The sequence below is a fragment of the Vicugna pacos genome, chromosome 30 (genome assembly GCF_048564905.1).
Source record: "Vicugna pacos chromosome 30, VicPac4, whole genome shotgun sequence".
Lineage (NCBI taxonomy): Eukaryota > Metazoa > Chordata > Mammalia > Artiodactyla > Camelidae > Vicugna > Vicugna pacos.
In genome coordinates this window covers 23,180,938-23,199,058 of record NC_133016.1, presented here as the reverse complement: position 1 = coordinate 23,199,058, position 18,121 = coordinate 23,180,938, and the positions used below count along the sequence as shown (strand labels likewise).

The 18,121-nt window shown below is 51.5% G+C and overlaps 1 protein-coding gene and 1 pseudogene across 2 annotated transcripts in view; both read left to right on the top strand.

Annotated features, from left to right (window-relative positions):
• The window catches only part of ZBTB7C (zinc finger and BTB domain containing 7C), a 314,604-nt gene that overhangs the window by 41,883 nt on the left and 254,600 nt on the right, over positions 1-18,121 (top strand). The window lies entirely within an intron of this gene.
• Positions 3,889-4,066, top strand: LOC140690537 (ATP synthase subunit ATP5MJ, mitochondrial pseudogene; annotated as a pseudogene).

Here is an 18,121-nt window from a genome sequence, read left to right as displayed (position 1 = left end):
ATCAAGGCTGACTCCATCACTCACTCACTGTGTGAGTCTGGGGAAGTTACCTACCCTCTCTGAACTCAGTTTTCTCCTCTGTCACATGGGACTATTCACACCTATCTTACTGAATCATTGTGTGGAAAAAATAAGATCATTCATGAAATTTTTTTTTTAGAAATCAAGACTTCTATGGAAATGAAAATATTGCATAAAAACACTTCTGCTCTGTGTTCTGTCGACTGTGGCTCTCTGGACATCGTGCCTTGGGAGTTCTGCCTGACGTGGGGAGACCAGATGTCCCAAATTCCTGGGCTCTGGCACAGGTTTACCCCACCGTGTGCATTCCGGACCTCATCCACTCCTGGCACCACTGACCAGCCCTTTCCCTCCTCAGCTCCCGTCTTCAGGTTCCATTGCCCTCCACTGGCTTCTTCCCCTCAGGACAGAAACCTACTCCTTCCCTCGCAGTAGAAATAATACACACCTGTGACCCTTGGGCCCCCTCCTCCTTCCACCTTTGCCTTTCACGGGATTCCTGGGACATGCCACTCACTCCTCACTCCTCTGCCCTGGCTGCCAGCTGCTCTGTCCTTGTCTACCTGAGGTCTCTGCGGTGTGTGCCCTGTAGGTCATTCCCTTCAAGGCACGCTCTCCTTCCTCAGGCTCCCTCACACCCTCCCCTCCCCCTCCCCCTCAACTTTGCCGGATCACCTAGCTTTAGGGATTCCACTTCGTAAGTATTTGTTATACCGGTAGACTCCCCTCAGTGCGCACCCCACTCCTTTGGTTCAACCCCTCACCTCTCACCTGGTCCAGCCTCCTAAGGTGTTCTGACTTCCCTTCTCAGCTGCTTCTGGCCTCTAGGGTCAAGTTCGATACAAAGCCCTTTGCGCTGTAGCCCTGCCTGCATCTCCAGACTCATCTCTTCCAACTCTTCCTTTCACATTTGCATTCATTCTGCAGATCTCTCCTGGTGTGGCATGTCTCTGTGATTTTCCACGTTTTGTAACATTCCCGTAAAACCTTCCCTGGCCACCACTACCCCAGCCTCGTGCTGGAAGAATGTTCATCTTATAAATCCCAGCTCAACTGTCAAATCCCTCAAGGAGCCTCCCCTGATTCCTTTGCTTGGTCCCCAAATGGGCTTAGTCTCACCTTGCCTTGCTCTGGGCCACCGCAGCTCACAGTCACGCTGCTTTCTGAGCTCCGCTCCCACTGCATCATGCTCGCAGCATTGCTTCTCCAGAGCTGGGAGCTCACTGAGAGAAGGGTTCATGGCTGGCGCCCTCTCTTTCCAGCTCTTGCCCTCAGATTTGCAGAGCCAGCTTCAGAGTTGAACCTCAACAAATTTGTAGAATTAAATTGAGTTGATTGATATGCAAAGGACAACTCGAAGCATCTTGACAGGCCACGGTGACTTCCGAATGCCCAAAGAATGTCCATGGTTCCTCTATTCCAATGTTTGGGAAAGTAGTTATCCTCACATGGGATCGAGGCGTGCTGATTCACAGTTAGTGAGGGTCTTGACTTGTCCGTGATCTCTGCCATCTTCTGATCTCTGCAGACAGCAGGGGGCTTCCTCCATGAGGGCCCTGTTCATGCATAATTCTGGATGCACACACATCCTAGGATGCTGTGACTGGGCCTGTGGAAGTAGCCAGAGCTCTGAGCCAGGGAGGGACTCCGATGTTCTGAATGCTGTTCTGGATTCTTTTTTCCTGCGTCCACGTCCCACAAGGGTAAGCACCTGCTGAAGGGCAGTGGTCCCTCCCCCTGCCCCAACTCTGATGGTTTCTTGCTCCTGTTTTGGACCACCCATGGCTTCCTTTCCAACATCTCTCTCACCGTTCTCTCTTTGGGAAAAAGGGAAAGGATGGCTTGTTAAAGTTACAACGCATCCTTGCGGAACGGACGCCTCTAGCGTTGGGTGGGTTTCCCGGGGCCCTACTTGCCGGGCAGGCCTCCTCTGCCCTCCTTTTAGATCCTTGAACTGTTGTTAAATTCATTCTTGAAATTTTCCTTTGTAACTTCTGCCGGTCTCACCCTCACAGTGGTATCTGGTGTCCCGTCATCTTGCCATCACTACAAAACCTTTCATTTTAACTTCCTGTTCTACCTAAAAATGTGTCATTTTATGTATTAGAATGTTGTTGTATATTAGAAGATTGTAATGTTATGTACTGTAAGAATGTCTGTCCCTGGTTAGACACTTGAAAACCAAGCCTTTGAAAACCAAGTTTTGATCATCTTCATGGTTTCCTCTTTCTAAACCTGCTCTGAAAGCTTTCCTTCATCCTAGAGTGAAAATGACAAATATGATGAAAAAGCTTGGCTTCCTACAGGGGAGGGGAAGGGATGGAGCTGGGATGCAGGAACGTTAGGCATCAGCTCTGGGGGGCTGTGGGCGTGCATTTGTGGGTGGTGTGGTCAGCAGCTCTGTCTTCTGGTCCTTGGCGGGATTGTCCTGGTACTCCTCGTGGGGCGGGGTCACAAGATGAGTTCTAGCCAGTGAATTGTGGATGCTGGGTTTGACCTCCAGCTTGGAGCATTAATTACCAGTGCGAGGCCCTCCAGAGCCGGCAGGACAGTTGGCCACGTTGGAGACGGTGGCTCCTGTATCAGCCTGGAACCCTGAGTGACTGCAACAAGGCCAGTCTACAGTGGATGCTTGTGACTGCAGCATGACCTGGCCTAGCCAGACTGGTGGAGGAACTGGTTCTGTGCCTAGAACAGCTGTGCTGTGTGGCAACAATGTAAACTGTGTGCCACTTGCTTCCAGCAAACATGAAAATGAAAAGGGCAGAGCACCCGTGCACGTGTACTGTGAGCATGAAATACACAGGCGCTGTCTTAGGCCATGGGGATGTTAGGGTTGTCTGTACTGCTGGCCTCCCTGACTGATGCGGGGAGGTGGGGAGGGCCTGAGCAGGGGTGGGTGGGACAATGTTTCAGGACCAGTGACACCTGTCGGGAGACCCCAGAAAGTCTGATCTTGGCAGGCGGTCACCTCTGTGCTGTTGAGGAAGGCCGATCCTGTGTCCTGCATGTCCGGGGGCTCCCGTGAGGATTCCCTGGACCCTGTGACCCACGGGCTGAGCAGGCTTGTTTTCTCCTTGGAGCTCTTCTTTGTCTGTTTCATTGTCACCTTTTCTGTGTGACAGCGTCAGGACTCTGGAGAGGCAGAGGTGAGAAAGTGTGAGCTCTGTGTCCTATTTCCCAGCTGTTATTCTCCAGGTGTTGACTCTGAACAGAATCCACAAGAAGGTGAAGTTTGTCCCTGTGACCGCCCCCTACCCCTCTCCCAGTCTCTACCCCTCATTGCTCTGGCTTCTCCCGGCAGTTCTGTACCTGTTCTGCAGGTGGCTCTTTGCTTCCCCCCAGAATGTGTGCATCCTTGAGCCCTCCTGGGGCAAATCTTCCAGTGTTTCTAGGTGACAGTCTTGTGATCTGATAGATTCATCTCAGTGCACATATTAAGGAGGAGTGCAGGCTGCCTGGGTAGGGGTCGGGGGATGCGGGATCATTCATTCCTCAAATGGCTACTGAAGCTGCTCTGAGCCCAGCTCTGAGCACACTACTAAGGCCCGGCCTCTAGACCCTTGCAGTTCAGTGGAGGAAGGCAGGGTTTAGAAGTATGGTGCAGGGTAGTGTGTGTGAGGAACTCTGGGTGGGATCCAGGCCATGGGTGCTGTGAGGGTCGAAAGGGTGGCGAGAGTGCTCTGTGGTCTGGAGTGAGTGGTCAAGGCCATGTCACTATTTTGGGGCCTCAGTTTCCCCATCTGTCAAATAAGGAGTGTGGGCTTGTTGATCGCTGTTTAGATTGCCCAACACAAGAGTTTCCAGCACCTTTCTGAGTCGTTGGTAGTGAGTTGGGGCTGCCTGAACCACGGGTCCTGCTCTGGGATGCTTCAAAGCCTTGTTAAGGAGGTCCGGATCCTCACGAAGCCCTACTATACCCAAGGTTACCAGATTTGGGTGGGGATGGGGTTGATGGACTTCATCGTTTATAAAATCAGGAGTGCTAAAAAGAAGTCAAGGCTTGAAAGCCTTCAGTCCTGCGCCTGCTCGTCGTCACCATTAATCAGCTTTACGTGGATGAAATGTCGGGCTGGCTGTGTTGGATGGGGACGTGGGACGTCGTTTTGACTTGTAGGTGTGCCACTGCCCGTGTGCATGAACAAGTGTACCTGTGAGATACACACACACAAAGAATTTCCAGGGACGCTTGTTCACCATCGGAACTCCCAGGCCCCTCCTAGAGATTCAGAGTCTGTGAGTCTGGAGTGGGGCCGGGAACCTGGCCCTCTGTTTCCCATCTGGCCTCCCCTCCCCACCCAAGCTCCGGCCCAGGAGCTGGGATGTTGAGGGTTGGGCGTTGAGCCCGGCAAGCTGTGAAAGCTGCAGGGCAGGGGTGGTGGGTGGGATGTTGGAGGAGGGCCTTTGAGATGCCCAGCCCTGCATGGGAAAAGCACTTCCTACCGCTGGGGCAAGTCACTTGGTAGGGAGACGAGGACATTGTGGAACTCTAACAGGCTGCTGAATCATCTGCTCACCCAGCTAGCAGGACCAGGGGAAGCGCTGTTGAGCAGGGCGCCTTTGGAGGAGAGCGGAGGCATCTGGACTGCTCGGCGCTGTTTGCGTTCAGCCTTGACTTGGTAACACTTCAGGCTGCTGGGAAGGCTTTCTGAGTGAGCTGACTCTGTGATTCTTCTGAACAAATGGGGGAGCTGGGTCCCCACGAGAGACGAATGAAACGGGCAACCCCAGTTGGGCCAGCTCCCCTCCTAGCTGGAGAATGCTGCTGACCAGTTCAGCAAGCCCAGCAGGCTGCGCTGAGGGCCCTGTACCTCGGTGGTTCTGAAACTTCCTGGGCCTCAGAAGTGCCTGGTGGGCTTGCTGAAAAGGATGCTGGGCCCGACCCCCAGAGCGTCTGATTGGGGGTGGTTGGGCGGGCAGAGAACCTGCCTTCTAACATGTTGCCAGGGGCTGCAGTGCTGCTCCCCGGACCACACTTTGAAAGCCAATGCCCAGTTCTTAACCGGCTAGCCTTGGGGGTTGGGAGAGTTTCTGCAGACTCAGGACCCAGTCACTCCCCCAACGGCATTTATACTGTAACTGGGGCCCCATTTCCACCCACCCAGAGCACGGGGATACGAGGTAGTGTGTCACAGTACTGCAGTGACCCCCAGGACGAGGGGCACTGAGGAGGCTGGGAGAGGGAGCGTGCACTGGGGGCAGAGGCCTCCTGCAGCAGACGGGCCTCGAGGGTGGGCAGACCTGGAGTACTGTGTTGTGCACCGCACACACATGACCTAGGGTGGGAGTGGCGCCCCTTGAGTTGTGCAGTGCAGCGGCTCTGGCAAACGAGAGGATCCTTGGTGCTGGGCCAGCGTGTAGGGACCCAGGTTGGGAAGCCCAGAGTAGGCCTGGGGCACAGTGCAGATGCCATGGTCCGAGTCGATTCCCGGTAGGAGCAGGAAGGAGAGAAGGAGAGAAAGCAAATGCTCAGGCAAGCAGCTCAGACTTTTATTCCAAGGTGAATTGGGAACAAATCAACAGTAGTTTGGCTCCCCAAAGCAGACATCTGGAAATTGACTCTTAAATTTTGAAAAACAGATTTTCAGTAGCAGCTCATGGCTGGTCCGTGTGACATGATTTCAAGGCTGAATCTCAGAGATTTCTCTGTCATTTCCTCTCCCCCACCACCCTGTTTCTTCTTCGCAGTCCTTGAAATTTCACTGTTAGAGATTATATCCTTTGTTCAAAATGTTACCCTCTCCCAGAGGCTCGTTTTATGAACCAGGAATGCTCAAGAAGGGAAGTAACTAACATTAGCATGCTATGCTAGGTCACCTTAGAGGAGGTTTACATGGCAGTCTTCTTCTCCAAGAACCAATGGCAGGGGACATACGACCAGTAAACTTTGACAAACCTGGAGGCAGAGGTACAATGGTCAGAGAGGAAGCAGGAGACAGAGCGGGTTTAGGGAGAGCCCTCCGGGGCTGGTCAACAAGAATGTTCTCTGGGTGCTGTGAGGCCGGAGGAGGCCTGGATGCCGACAGCACAGGAAGGCATCAGTGTGCTTGGCAGGCTCACAATAGTTCAGTCCAATTTCTTTGATCTCCCCCTCTCCCCTCCTTTCTGTGGAACGTTGAGGGCGGTATACTGCTACATTTCAGACCCAACCCAACCCTGACACGCCAGCCTTCTCTCCTGCTTAACCGGCTAGAAGGGCTGGAATTGGTGCTAGTTTTGCAGTCAGGAAGCAGGCAATAGCTGTATTTCTCAAGTCATGTTCCCAAGTCCATTAGATACCTATGTTCTAAAAACAGAGTGGGAAGAGAAACTGTACCAATTGTATTTGGGGATGATGAGCTGATGTGGAAGTCTCAGGTGAGTCCTTTTGCCCGATGATTAATTACCTCCTTCGCCTGTTCCAAAGTCAAGGTTCTCCGTGTAAGATGGTCTGTAAGTGGAAAGAGTGCGTACAGTGCATATAAAGCTCCAACAAGAACCTGTCATGAGCCAAGTCATTAATTGTGTTCATGTTGAGATTGATTATGTCAGCCTAACACACCTCTTTGTTTAAATGCGCCTTGTAGAAAGTTGGAGTTTTGCCCACAGGTGTGAATTACACAGGTGTATTCCCAGGCAATCCCACCCTCAGACAGTGCTTTAATAGAATGCCTGCATCTGAGCAACTGGAGTCTAATTTCTGCTACCAACTGAGTGTCTTTTGTTCCACGTCATTCACTGAAGGAAGGAAAATTTGGAAGGCCCAGGAGGTGTCTTGGAGTGCAGATAAAGCCTTTTTTTTTGGAGGCAGAAACACAAGAGTCTCCGCACTGTGCCTCCTTCTCCATCTCTCGTACCCATGCTGTGATGGAAAATGCAGGCAGGGCAATCTGGGCTGGACCACTTCCAGGCTGTGTGACGGCTGTGAGCAGGTCATGCAACCATTCTGCTCCTCGATACTAGTGTTGACCTGAAGTTATCATGAGATAACTGAGAGGACGTTCACGGAGTGCCCAGAGCCTGGGAGGTGCCCTCTCAGGGCAGCCAGCATCACCCTGCTTCCTGTGTTGTCACAAAGGCCCACAGCCTGGCCCTTCCAGAAAGGCCCCGAGTGCATTTTCCTGGAGGCACCTAGATGAGAGTTAGGTACTTTTACCATCAAAGATACATGGAATTGCAGGAAACTGGGGGACAAGGACTCTTTTACAGCCCCGTAGAGGGTCAGAGGCTGAGCCCAGCCTGTAGCCTGCCTACCTCCCCAACGCTGCTGGTTAGAAAGAGCCTGGGGAAGCTCATTCCTCAGTCAGTAAAGCTGGGGGAAGTGAAACGATTAAAGGAGGAGGGTTTCTGCACAGCTAGGAGCTGTGGTTTTAGGCCCTACTGGGTGCATCTGTGGGAAACAGAACAGCGTTTGGGGTTAGAAGACCTGGACACCGCTGTCAGCTCAGCCCCTTGTTGTCTGTGTGATTCTGGGCTTGAGCTGTCTGCAACTCAGTTTTCACATCTGTACGTTGGGTATGACTGTCCTTTCCTGTCTCCCAGGGTTGCTCTGAGGACCAGGAGGTACTGGATAGGAAGTTCTGCGCAGTCTGCAAGACACAGCAAAAGCAAAGGATTATTGTTATAACAGTTTCTGTTTCTATATTGCTTTTAGGTTTCCTGAGAAATTTCTTCTCTTTTCTCTTATTTAATGTACAACAGTTGTGTGAGGTGGGCAGGGCTCATGGTAGGATTCATGTACAGATGCCTAAGACTGATTGATGGCTTGTCTGAAGCTGCCGCTGAGAGCTGGGGGTGAGGTAAGCCTGAAACTCTGTCCTCCCGACTCGGCGATCACAGCTTTTTAGCTCACCTTCCATTTCGACATCACTTTACCCACTTGCTCACACATCACATTTGTCCCTAACTTTGGTCACTTCTACTCTTCTCTGAAGTTCAGCTCTTAGCGTGACACCCTCTGAGGCGTATTTTCATCTCCTGGCGTGTTGTAGAGCTGCCTACCAAATCCTGGTCTGGGGTTCCTAGCAGGGGGAACCCTTGAGCTGAATCGGCAAGCCAAGTAGAGGAAGTGGGGCTGGGCAGGGCGTGGCACCTCTGGGCTCTGTCCTGCCAGCGCCCCTCAGGCTCACCTGCAGGGACTCAGCCCCCTGCTCTCTCCTCTCCAGCCTCGTCCGGGCTCTGCCAGCGAGGAATCTCCCAGTGGATGGGATTTGGGGTCCTGTGGCCCAGCCTGAGCTGGCCCTGCTGCAGCGGTGGGCCAGGCTGGGTTGGCGGGAGGAAGGGGAACGTTTGGGGCTCTCCAGGTCCTGCAGTTGCTGCTGTGAAAACTTAAATCAGTCACTCCAATCAAAGTCTCCGTTTAACTTATCTTTTAGATCAAAATTGACTTAGCACATAACGGGCCATTCAATTTGAAGCAACCTCTCCACCAGGAATTTAGGTAAAGAGCAGGAAAACAGCACCTTTCGGGGTGCAGCTGGGACTTTGGAAACCCCCAAATGCTTGTAATCTCCTCTTAGGGCACATCCCTGCTGGGAGTCCCTCCTTAAGCAGCAGTAAGATGCTCCCGCACTGGGGAAGCCCCTTGGCACCCAACCCAGAGGGATGTCCGTGCAGGAGGAGCAGTTTAGTTGGTGGAGATGCACAAAGCCACGCCTTTAAATCTGAGGAACTTGTACCCCTCCTTTGCTGGCTGCTGGCTTCATCCTCCTTTCCGGTCCCTGCTCCCATCACCAACAGTCCAAGGAACTGTGAGCAGCGATGACCCCCAAGGGCTTCCTGAGTCCGTACCTGGAGTGAGCGCCATGGGGTACATAGAGAAAATGTGACCCATGGCTTCCCTGCCAAAACGAGCTTACATTTCACTCCCATACGTGGCTGGAGGTGGACCGTGTATGACTACATGTAAATTGGTTCAGCTGTGTGGAGGGCAATACAACAGCTGTTGTGAAATTTTAATGCACATATCCTTTGACCCAGGAGTTCCGCTGCTCTGAAATTATCCTATAGATCCAGGCACACACAGGAAAGGGCATATGTACAAGCTTGGTTGTTGCAGTGCTGTTTGTGAGAGCAAAAGATTAGAAATAACCTAATTCCGTCAGCAGGAGACTGGATTAATCAATTATAGTGTAGCCTGACCATGGAATAGTATGCATCCATAAAAAAGAACAATGATGTTATTATATACTGATCTGGGATGATCTCAAAGATACTGTAGTAAAAGCAAGATGCAGAACAATATTATGGTATCTCTCATGTGAAAAAGCACAAAAATAAAACATTGCTGTTTACTTATATAGGCATAAAGTCTCATGGGATAGAAACACAGGGGAGTATTAACAGGGAGAAGTAGGTTGTGAGAGACAGGGATGGGAGGAAAACTCTTCATTCTATAGCCTTGTGTGTCATTTGAATTGTGAACAATGTAAAGGTATTTTTATTTGTGGTAGGTGCAATAATGGCCCCCCAAAGATGCCCATGCTCCAACCCCCAGAGCCTCTAAATATGTTGCTTTACATGGCACCAGGGTCTTTGCAGATGTGATTAAAGTTGTAGACTTTGAGATGGAAAATTTGTGTTGTTTAAGCCCCACTGAGTTTGTGATCATTTGTTACAGTGTTCAGAGAAAACTAATGTACTACTGAGAACAGTAAATAAGACAGTTTTTGAAAGAAGTTTGCAGTCTAGTTAGAGTGGACTCATAGCCCATGCACAGAGGAAGCAGACACCAACTTTCAGTGCTGTGCTGTGTGGTGCAGACTAAACGCTGTGGAACCCAGCTCACTTTCTGGAGGACTGTTGGAGTGGCCAGGACGGCAGGCACTGTGCTATGTGCAAGGGCCACAAAATGAAAAAGACATGGTCGCTGCCCTGGGGGTACCTTGCGGCCAGTGTTGCAATGTCCCCTCCTTTAAAACTGGCCCCCAGGATGAATACACTGTGTGCCCCCTGCCCCGATGGCCTGCTGGGCAGGGCAGTTCTAGGTGCTTTGCCATTTGGGGCCCCAATGGACTGGACTTTCCCTCCTCCCCCTGCTCGCAGCTAGTCATCCTGCCTCGAATACCTCCAGGGCGGGAGAACCCCCCTGCTCTTGAGACTTGGCTCCGTTCTAGGCTTTCCTCTTGCAGCACTCAGCATACGCATGGTTGGTTTCAGCATCACTCCAGACTGGGTGACTCTGGGTTTCTGCTTTGGGAGGTGTGTGTCCTGCCTTCCCTCACGAGACCACTCTTACCCTCGTGTGTCTGTCGCAGCCATCACACAGCCTGGAAGTGGTCCAGCCCAGAGTGCCCTCCCTGCATTTTCTGTAGCACCCATCATCTTGACAGGACCGAATAGGGCCTCACTACAAACCTGTTAGAGGAAGCACATATGCAGATACTATCGTGTGCGTCGGGTGGTGCCAGATGGGCATTAGGAAGGATGCATGAAACAAAAAGGAATATATATGTGTGTATAAATGAATCACTATGCTGTTCACCAGAAATTAACACAACATTGTAACTCGACTATGCTTCAATTTTTAAAAAATGAAAAAAAAAAGAAGCAACAAATTGGAAACTTGGTCTTTGAACCGAGTTATAAAGAAAAAATGTATCATTGTCCTCTTCTGCTGTTTCCTTTGTTCATGCCCATTTTATATAGGAAATGAAGATAAAAATGATTTCTCCTTTAGTCCTCCCTCCCCATCATGTATTGCCAGAAGGCTGTTAATCTTCAATTTGAAGAAGCCACCAAACAGCTAATAGGTGCTTCGCAGGGCCTGCCAGCCACCACACCCAGGGCTGCGTGGCAAGTGCCCCCAGACCCAGCTGCCCTCTCCCTGCTTCCTTCTGCTCCCTCCCCTCCCCTCCTCACCCGCAGCTCCCTGTGTCCTCAGATCCAGCTCTCAAAGCTTCCTCTCCTGGCCAACGTATGTATGTGTTTGAGCAGAGGTGGCAATGCGCACAGCCAGGTGACACGCTGTAACTCTTGGAGACCGGCCCTCCCTGAGGGAGCAGTCCTGCCCGCACCACCTCAGCCTCTGCAGGAGACTTAGGGCAGTGTTTTCATGCTAGAAATGCATGAAATGCAGTGTTTTCAGGAGGAGGCTACAACGTCCCCTTGGACAAAGCCACCGGGGCCACTGTCCTTGCCCCAGCGAGGCAGCGTGGGTTGGACGGGAAGTGTGGTGGCCCAGGCGGCTTGTTTGGGAATCAGGCAGCTGAGATTTGAATGCAGACTCCTTGGTTCTTACTCTTTCCAAGCCCCGATTTAGTCACCTGTAAAAGCGGGAGCTGGACCCAGACGTGGGATGACACAGCGATGCACAGAGTTGGGGCTGATTCTGAACCTGAGCTTGTCTTCTGGTCTGGTCCCTGTCACAATCGCAGGGTAAAACCTGCCCTGGGAAAATCAGACGCCAAAGCAGGTATAGGTACCAGTGCAGTGGCAGCATCGCTGTGAGGACTGACTTGACTTGTCCATGGGAAACGCACGGCTCTTGGGTGGTTATTATTTGGCAAGGTTCATGTTGTTTTACTGTCTTGGCTCATTTCTTTGCTGCTTTGCTGCTGCCTACCTAGGCCAGACCCAGCAGGGATGCCGCTTGGAGGGTGGCATCCTGGGTCCGGCTTGTTTGTCAAGCAGGGCTGGTAGATGCGCCACGGCACTAACGTGCCCTCCTGGCCTCTTCAACTCCATCTCCACCCGGTTATCCATCACCTCACCTTCCTTCCTAGCAGCCTCCCACATCTGCCTCTGGGCCTCCTCTGTCCCCACTCCCTGCCCTTTTTCTTGCTGACCAGAGCATTTTGCAAACCATCTCCCACCTTGGTCTCAAAGTGGCTTTACTGTGTTTTTTTTTTCTGGAAGCTTCCCCCTCCTGCAGCCTGGCCACCCATAAAGGCTCCTTTTCAGAACTGCTCACCTCCAAGCTTGAAAACTGTGAAATTCCCTTTCCTGACCGCAACCTGCAGGCTCTCTGCTGGTGTCGGAGCATGAGCGGTGTGCTGGGTGGGCTCTGTCATGCGCCGGCAGGAAATTCACATGTTCCAGGGGGCGTGGTCGGTTGGTGATAAATGCGGAAACGCCTGGCTTGGGTGGGAAACTGGGTGTGCTCAGGGTACAGTAGGAGCTTGTTTGTGGAGCTGCTCCAACCTGGGGTGGAGGGGCAGAGGCAGAGGGCATAGAGGCTTCGTGCTGCCCTCCTGGGAAGAGGGGGGAATTGCTTGGATTGCTCTGCCAGATGTTTCTGATCTAGGGATGAGCCTGCATCTGGCCGAGTGCCTCTGGGTGGCTTCCTGAGGGAAAGAATAGAAAAGAAAGCCTAATTTGGGAAACTGTAGCGTCTCTTATGGGAAGAAGCAAGGCTAGGGCATAGCGAAAATTGGGGATCAGTTTGGAGAAAGGAGTGACATCAGGGATGTATAGAGCTGGAGCTCAATTCTAAACCTGAGCTTGCCTTCTGGTCTGGCCTGTGCGAACATGACAGCAACTCTAATGGTCTCTAAACACCCCCTCTGGGGAAACCAGCCAGCGAAGCAGAAATAAGTGCTAGTTCAGATGAGGGGTCAAGACACAGACACTTTACATATCCAGGGACCAGCCTGCTGTTCCCTCTCTTATCCAGAACATGGACCTCAGAGCAGGGCACAAGTGCCTTTGATCAGTAAGAATGGCTGGAGCCATGGCTCCTCAGCCTACCTCCACTGGCCTTTGCTCAGAGCCCTACGGTCGCCCAGCCCAGGGGGAGTCCAAGGTGCACATTAGAAGTGGGGAAGCCTCTTTAGGCTGGCATACCCAAACAGGTAGCGTGACCTCTGGGACACTTACCTTGGGAAGGGCAGACGGAAGAAGATAGAAGACCCGAGCAGCAGGGACAGATCACCTGACACAGCAGAGCATCTTACAGAGACGCCAGAGGGCCGTGAAGACAAGGCTACATTATGTTCAGCATCTCGGCCACTGCAAATGCTTTGTGGAACAAAGCTGGGGGGAGATGTACACAAATAAGTGTTAGGTTTCATATTCTTTCCCACAAAAGGAGGAGAAGCATATAAACATTAAAAAAAAAAAAAGACAGTGGAGGGTGTAGCTCAGGGGCAGAGCGCGTGCTCAGCATGCACGAGGTCCTGGGTTCAATCCCCAGTCCCTCTATTAAAAAAAAAGTTATATTCCTGAAACAAACAACATACAACATTTTCAAGTAGCTATGGAGTATTTTAAAAAACTGTTTATTAAACTCACAATAAGCTTTCCTACAATGGAATAAAAATAGACATAAAAAAAAAACTTCTTTCAGTCAGGCTAAAATGAAACACATCTTGCTGCTTGAAGGGACAATGTTTAGCTGTCTAGAAAATCCTCGTATGTGAAATACCTCATCTGAATTGCTAGATAAACGGTAAGAGGTTGTTCTTGTTGGCATGATGGAGTGTTAGGACTGAAAGCGGCTGTGTGATTCTATAAACCTACTTAAAAATGTTTACAGATGATGTAATCGAGGTTCAGAGATGAGAAGTGGTTTGCCCAAGGTCCCACAGCCAGATAGTGGCAGAACTGGGCCTCAAACTTGGTTCACTATAATGCAAAATGGATACAGGAGCTGGGAATCAGGCCTGGGTTCAGGTCCTGGGTCTCTGGCAGGAGCAGCCAGACTGAGGCTGGGACCACCTCCAACCTCCCAGAGCTCAGAGCCAAGGCCTAGGATGGGGGTGCCTGATACACCTGCCCAAGAACAAATTAAAGAGACATTGCGCAGAATGGGGCAAGGGTCTGGGTGAATGGGTAGGGGGTGGCTGGTAAGCCAGGAGAGCTGGACAGAAGTACACGGGGCGGCCTGGGGATGGAGCGCTGGGAGGGCTGGGAGGGCTGGGACATGCCTCCAGTCACGTCAGGAACCAGTTCGAAAGGCAGCTTACAGCCCTGAAATGGGAAGCGAAGAAGAAAATGCCAGGCACTGTGGGAAACAATTCGTGGAGTCTGATTTTTGCCTTCTGTTTCCTGAAAGAGAGGCTGAGGACTCCGAACCCAGCCTGTCCAGTGCAAACCCGTGGAAGCGTCTTACTGCACATCTATCTACGCACTTCCTATTTTTACACTTAATAACTGTAAGCTCGGGGTTACCGGGGTCTCCTTGTTTCTATAGTGAGAGGTGATAGTGCCAGCCTTCCAAAGCGCTGGACCCTTGGCTTAGAGGAAGACCAGAATCTGGGTTGCTTTATTTTTGTGTTTGACTGAGAAGGTTTAATGCACCATTTTCCAGCCCTCCCAGCAATGGCAGTTTGTGCTCAAAATACATTGAACCTCAGTAACACAGAATAACTGACGATTTTGGGAAGTGGGCATCTGAGCGTATGGGGAAGGTAGATTTTAAATTACAAAAATGATAAAACTTCATGCAGAACATCGAGAAAATAATCAAGAAATGAAAATACACGTGGTTATAATATAACACAGCCTTGATGGGCCTGAGCTGGTGTCCTACTCTCAGTTTTCTTACATGTGCATTTGGCAGAGTTGAAGACACAGTGTGTGTAAAACTGGTAGTCTGTTTTGAAAGTTAATATGTCATAAGCATCTTTGTGGGTTGCTGCATTGTCTCAATAAACATTATTTTTATTGGTTAGGTAATGCCGCATCATTTCATAAAACCCTTTCCTATTTTTCCTCTCTAGTGTCTCTTAAATCTATATTTAGTCTCCATCATGGCGTCTCTGTCAAAATTCTGCTCCTTCCCTGATTGGGATAACTAGCCTGCATTGTCCCTGTCCCCATTCCCCTACACACACATACACACACACACTAGGATTTCCTCCACTCTTACAGCCTTGCTAATCAAAGGATGGTCCCTGACCAGTGGCATGGACATCCCCTGGGAGCTTGTTGGATATGCAGAATCTTAGACCCCATCTGGGACCTAATGAGTCTGAATCTGCACCTGTAGGTTGACAAGATTCCCCAGGTGATTCCTAAGCACATTAAGGCTTGAGAAGCACTGGTCTGAAATATACATTCCCTGTGCCCCAGGACAGAACCCTGGCCAAGTGCACAACCTGCAGAGAGCAGAGCAACTGGAGAGAAGGCGGGGAGTGAGTGGAGAAGGGCCTGCCGGACAGCCACAGCCGGTGGGCATCTGTGGGCCGGGAGCCTTAGTGAGGCTAGGGGGAGGGAGGAGGCCTGTGAAGGAAGTTCTAAAAGCCAAATCTCTGGAAGACGCAAGATTGAAACCAAGGGCTCAGTTGGCAAGCGGGGGCAGGAGCCTGGGTGGAGGCAGCACAACAACCAGCCCCGGCCCACTCCCACTTTATAGGTGAAGAAGCTGCAGCGCAGAGAAATTAAGCTGCTTGGCCAAGGTCACGAGCCAGTAGGTGGTGGAGCTGGGATGCCAGCCCAGGTCCAGAGCCCACACTCTTAACAACCTTACAGTACAGTGGCGGGTAAATGACAGGAGGGAAGAAAGAGTAAAAGGATGTTCAGCTCCAACAATGAGCTGGGGACGTTTTCACTTCCTAGTGTGTCATAATCATAGCAACCTTTGGATGTGGGTATTTCCTACCCCGCGTTTCAGATGAGGAGGTCGATTTGCGCCAGTGACAAGCAGTTCCTGAGTTCATACAGTTACTGACAGCTTGAAGTCAGGATTTGAACCCAGGACGTTTTGGGTCCTGAAGTGACGCTCTTCCCACCTGTCACACTTCATCCTCAAGGCGTGGAATTGGGTTCTACTCTCAGAACAGCTTCTTTACTCCCACCCTCCCCGGCCTCCTGATTTGAAAACCCCACCTCTGCCCAGGGATCCATCCCCTTGCTCATTTGTGATGGAGTCAAACACAGAGTCAGTTTTAGATGTTTCCCTCAATCCTTAAAATTATGAAATGCTATGACTTGGTTTAGCATTTAATCCAACTGCTTCATTTCACAGTTAAGGAAACTGAAGCCCAGAGAGCTCAAGTGACTTGTCTGAGGTCACACAGCCAGTGAGTTATAGATCCGAGACTCTGATTCTGGATTCAGTGCTCCTTTCATGACTCTGGGCTGTGTTTGTACCGCGTGCCCTGGGTGCCAAAGGGTTTGTGCACCACCGGGCCAGCCAGCACCGGGCTGTCGGGTTGCTAGGTCAGTGCAAGTTCAGCCTTAAACTTAGGCTGTAGGATGCAATAGATTGAATCACCCCCCCATTAAAAAGTAAACTAATAAAAATAATATCTGCTTATTAAAACCCCAAGCAGTGTAGAGTGTGTCTGCAGACACTTGACGGCAGCCCCTCCCAGCCCTCCCCAGCCCGCTCCCCAGGGGTGACCGCTTAGTGCCGCCTCCAATGACTTCTTAATTTTTCTGCCAACCATTGGGTTTTGTAGGATCCATGCCACAGCAAGGCTATTTTTAACAAGAATCCCAGGCTTCAGGGGGTTGAAGAGAGGGGGAGAAAGAATACTCAGTTTGTATATTTTTAATCCATGTGCGTTTGAGCAAGCAGTGACTTTCCTGTCTCCACTGCCAAGGGTTTCGGGCAATTGATTAGACGTTCTGGGTGCAGGGTAATCCGTTCTCTTCCCCTAACGAGGCAGGAGGGCCAGGGAGAGGTTCAGGTGATGTTTCCCAGGCTGATGGCTGTCTCAGCTGGCTGCCTCCTGATCCTGCCTGCCCCCAGCCCTCTCCTTCCCGGCAGCCTAGACAATCCTGGCTGGGTCTCCCAGAGCAGAGGAGGCCTGGGAACCTGACTCTTTGTGCCAGGCTCATATTTAGAAATGTCTCCAGCCAGAGGTTGGCCTCTGTCCCGCTTGGGCTCTGGGCAGGGGGTACAGTCACATGTGCTGCCTTCGAGTGGGTAGATTCTGAGTGGGCAGTGGCCCGCTTTGAATATAAACACAGTCCTTTTATGCTGAGAAGCTGGCATCTGAGCCTGTGCTCCTGGGCACTGGGTGAGGGCAAGTGCTGGTAGCCGGATGGGTGATGGGGAGACGGAAGAGAGATGTCATAAGGCTTGAATTGGGCAAAATGGTGGTGGAGGAGGGGTCTCACTCCTTGTCCCCCTCTCTGCCCCAGTCCTTCCCCAGGTGCCTAGGACACTGGCCCTGCCTGAGCAGGGGGGCTGCAGCCCCACGGGGGTGGGAGAGAGGAGACCAGGCCAGAAGTGCCCCCTTCTGGACTTTCCTTTCTGCCTTGTGAGTTCCCCAGTCCACTGAGTGGCCATCCTGGGAGGCGGTATGGATTGGGCCCAGAGTGAGGCCTGGATGATGGGGCACCCATGGCAGAGTCTTGCTTCTCTCTCCCTGTCTGTGAGCTGCCAGCCTCTCAGCCTCTCCAGACGGCACCTGCAGAACGTGGCCCTGGGTGATGCCATCCCTGAAGGCTCTCTGGGCCCTGACGGCGGACTTTCTACAATTCTTGCTGGCCCTCCCCTGCTTTCTTTCCCATGAAAGCACATGACAACGGATGAAACAGACCAACCGAGCCCAGCCTTAAATAGTAGCCCCCTGGGTAACAGACATCATGCCAGAGCCCTGTAAAAGCTCTCTTTTCTTTTAAAATAGTTCTTTTAAGGAGGGGCATTCAGGTGCATTCACTCGGGCATCAGGTATTTAATGAACACTGCGAAGCACAGGCCCTGTGCTGTCTCCAGCCCCACAGCTGCTGATGGGGGCGCTTTTCGATCCCCTTACATCACACATCTCCGCCCCTCTGCAGACGTGCCCTGGGGATCAAGGCGGCTTGCTTACACATTCAGCTCGGCTCTCTCGGAGAGGAGGCTGCCTTCTTGCAGCAACAGGATTCCTTCCTACAGCTGATGCCAAGCCAGTGCCAAGAGCTGAAGCCCCTGGCGTCCCCACCTCGCTCTGCTCCATCCTCCTCCCCTCTCCCCACATCTCAGGGGAGGAAAACTCCAAGCAGTGGTCAAGAAGGCTGAACAGATACTTCCTTTGTATCTCTGCAGTAACTGAATGAATGAATGAATGAATGAACGGATAAGCAAGGGAGCAAATGAATGGAGGAACAAGTGGAAACTCAGTCTCTGCTCCAGAGGAACTTAAAATTCAAAGAAAAAGCATCATGCTTGTAGAATGGTAGCACTGTGGGACTGAAGGGGACCTTAAGGGTTGGGCTCACCCCCTCTTTTTATGGGAAAGGAAACCCA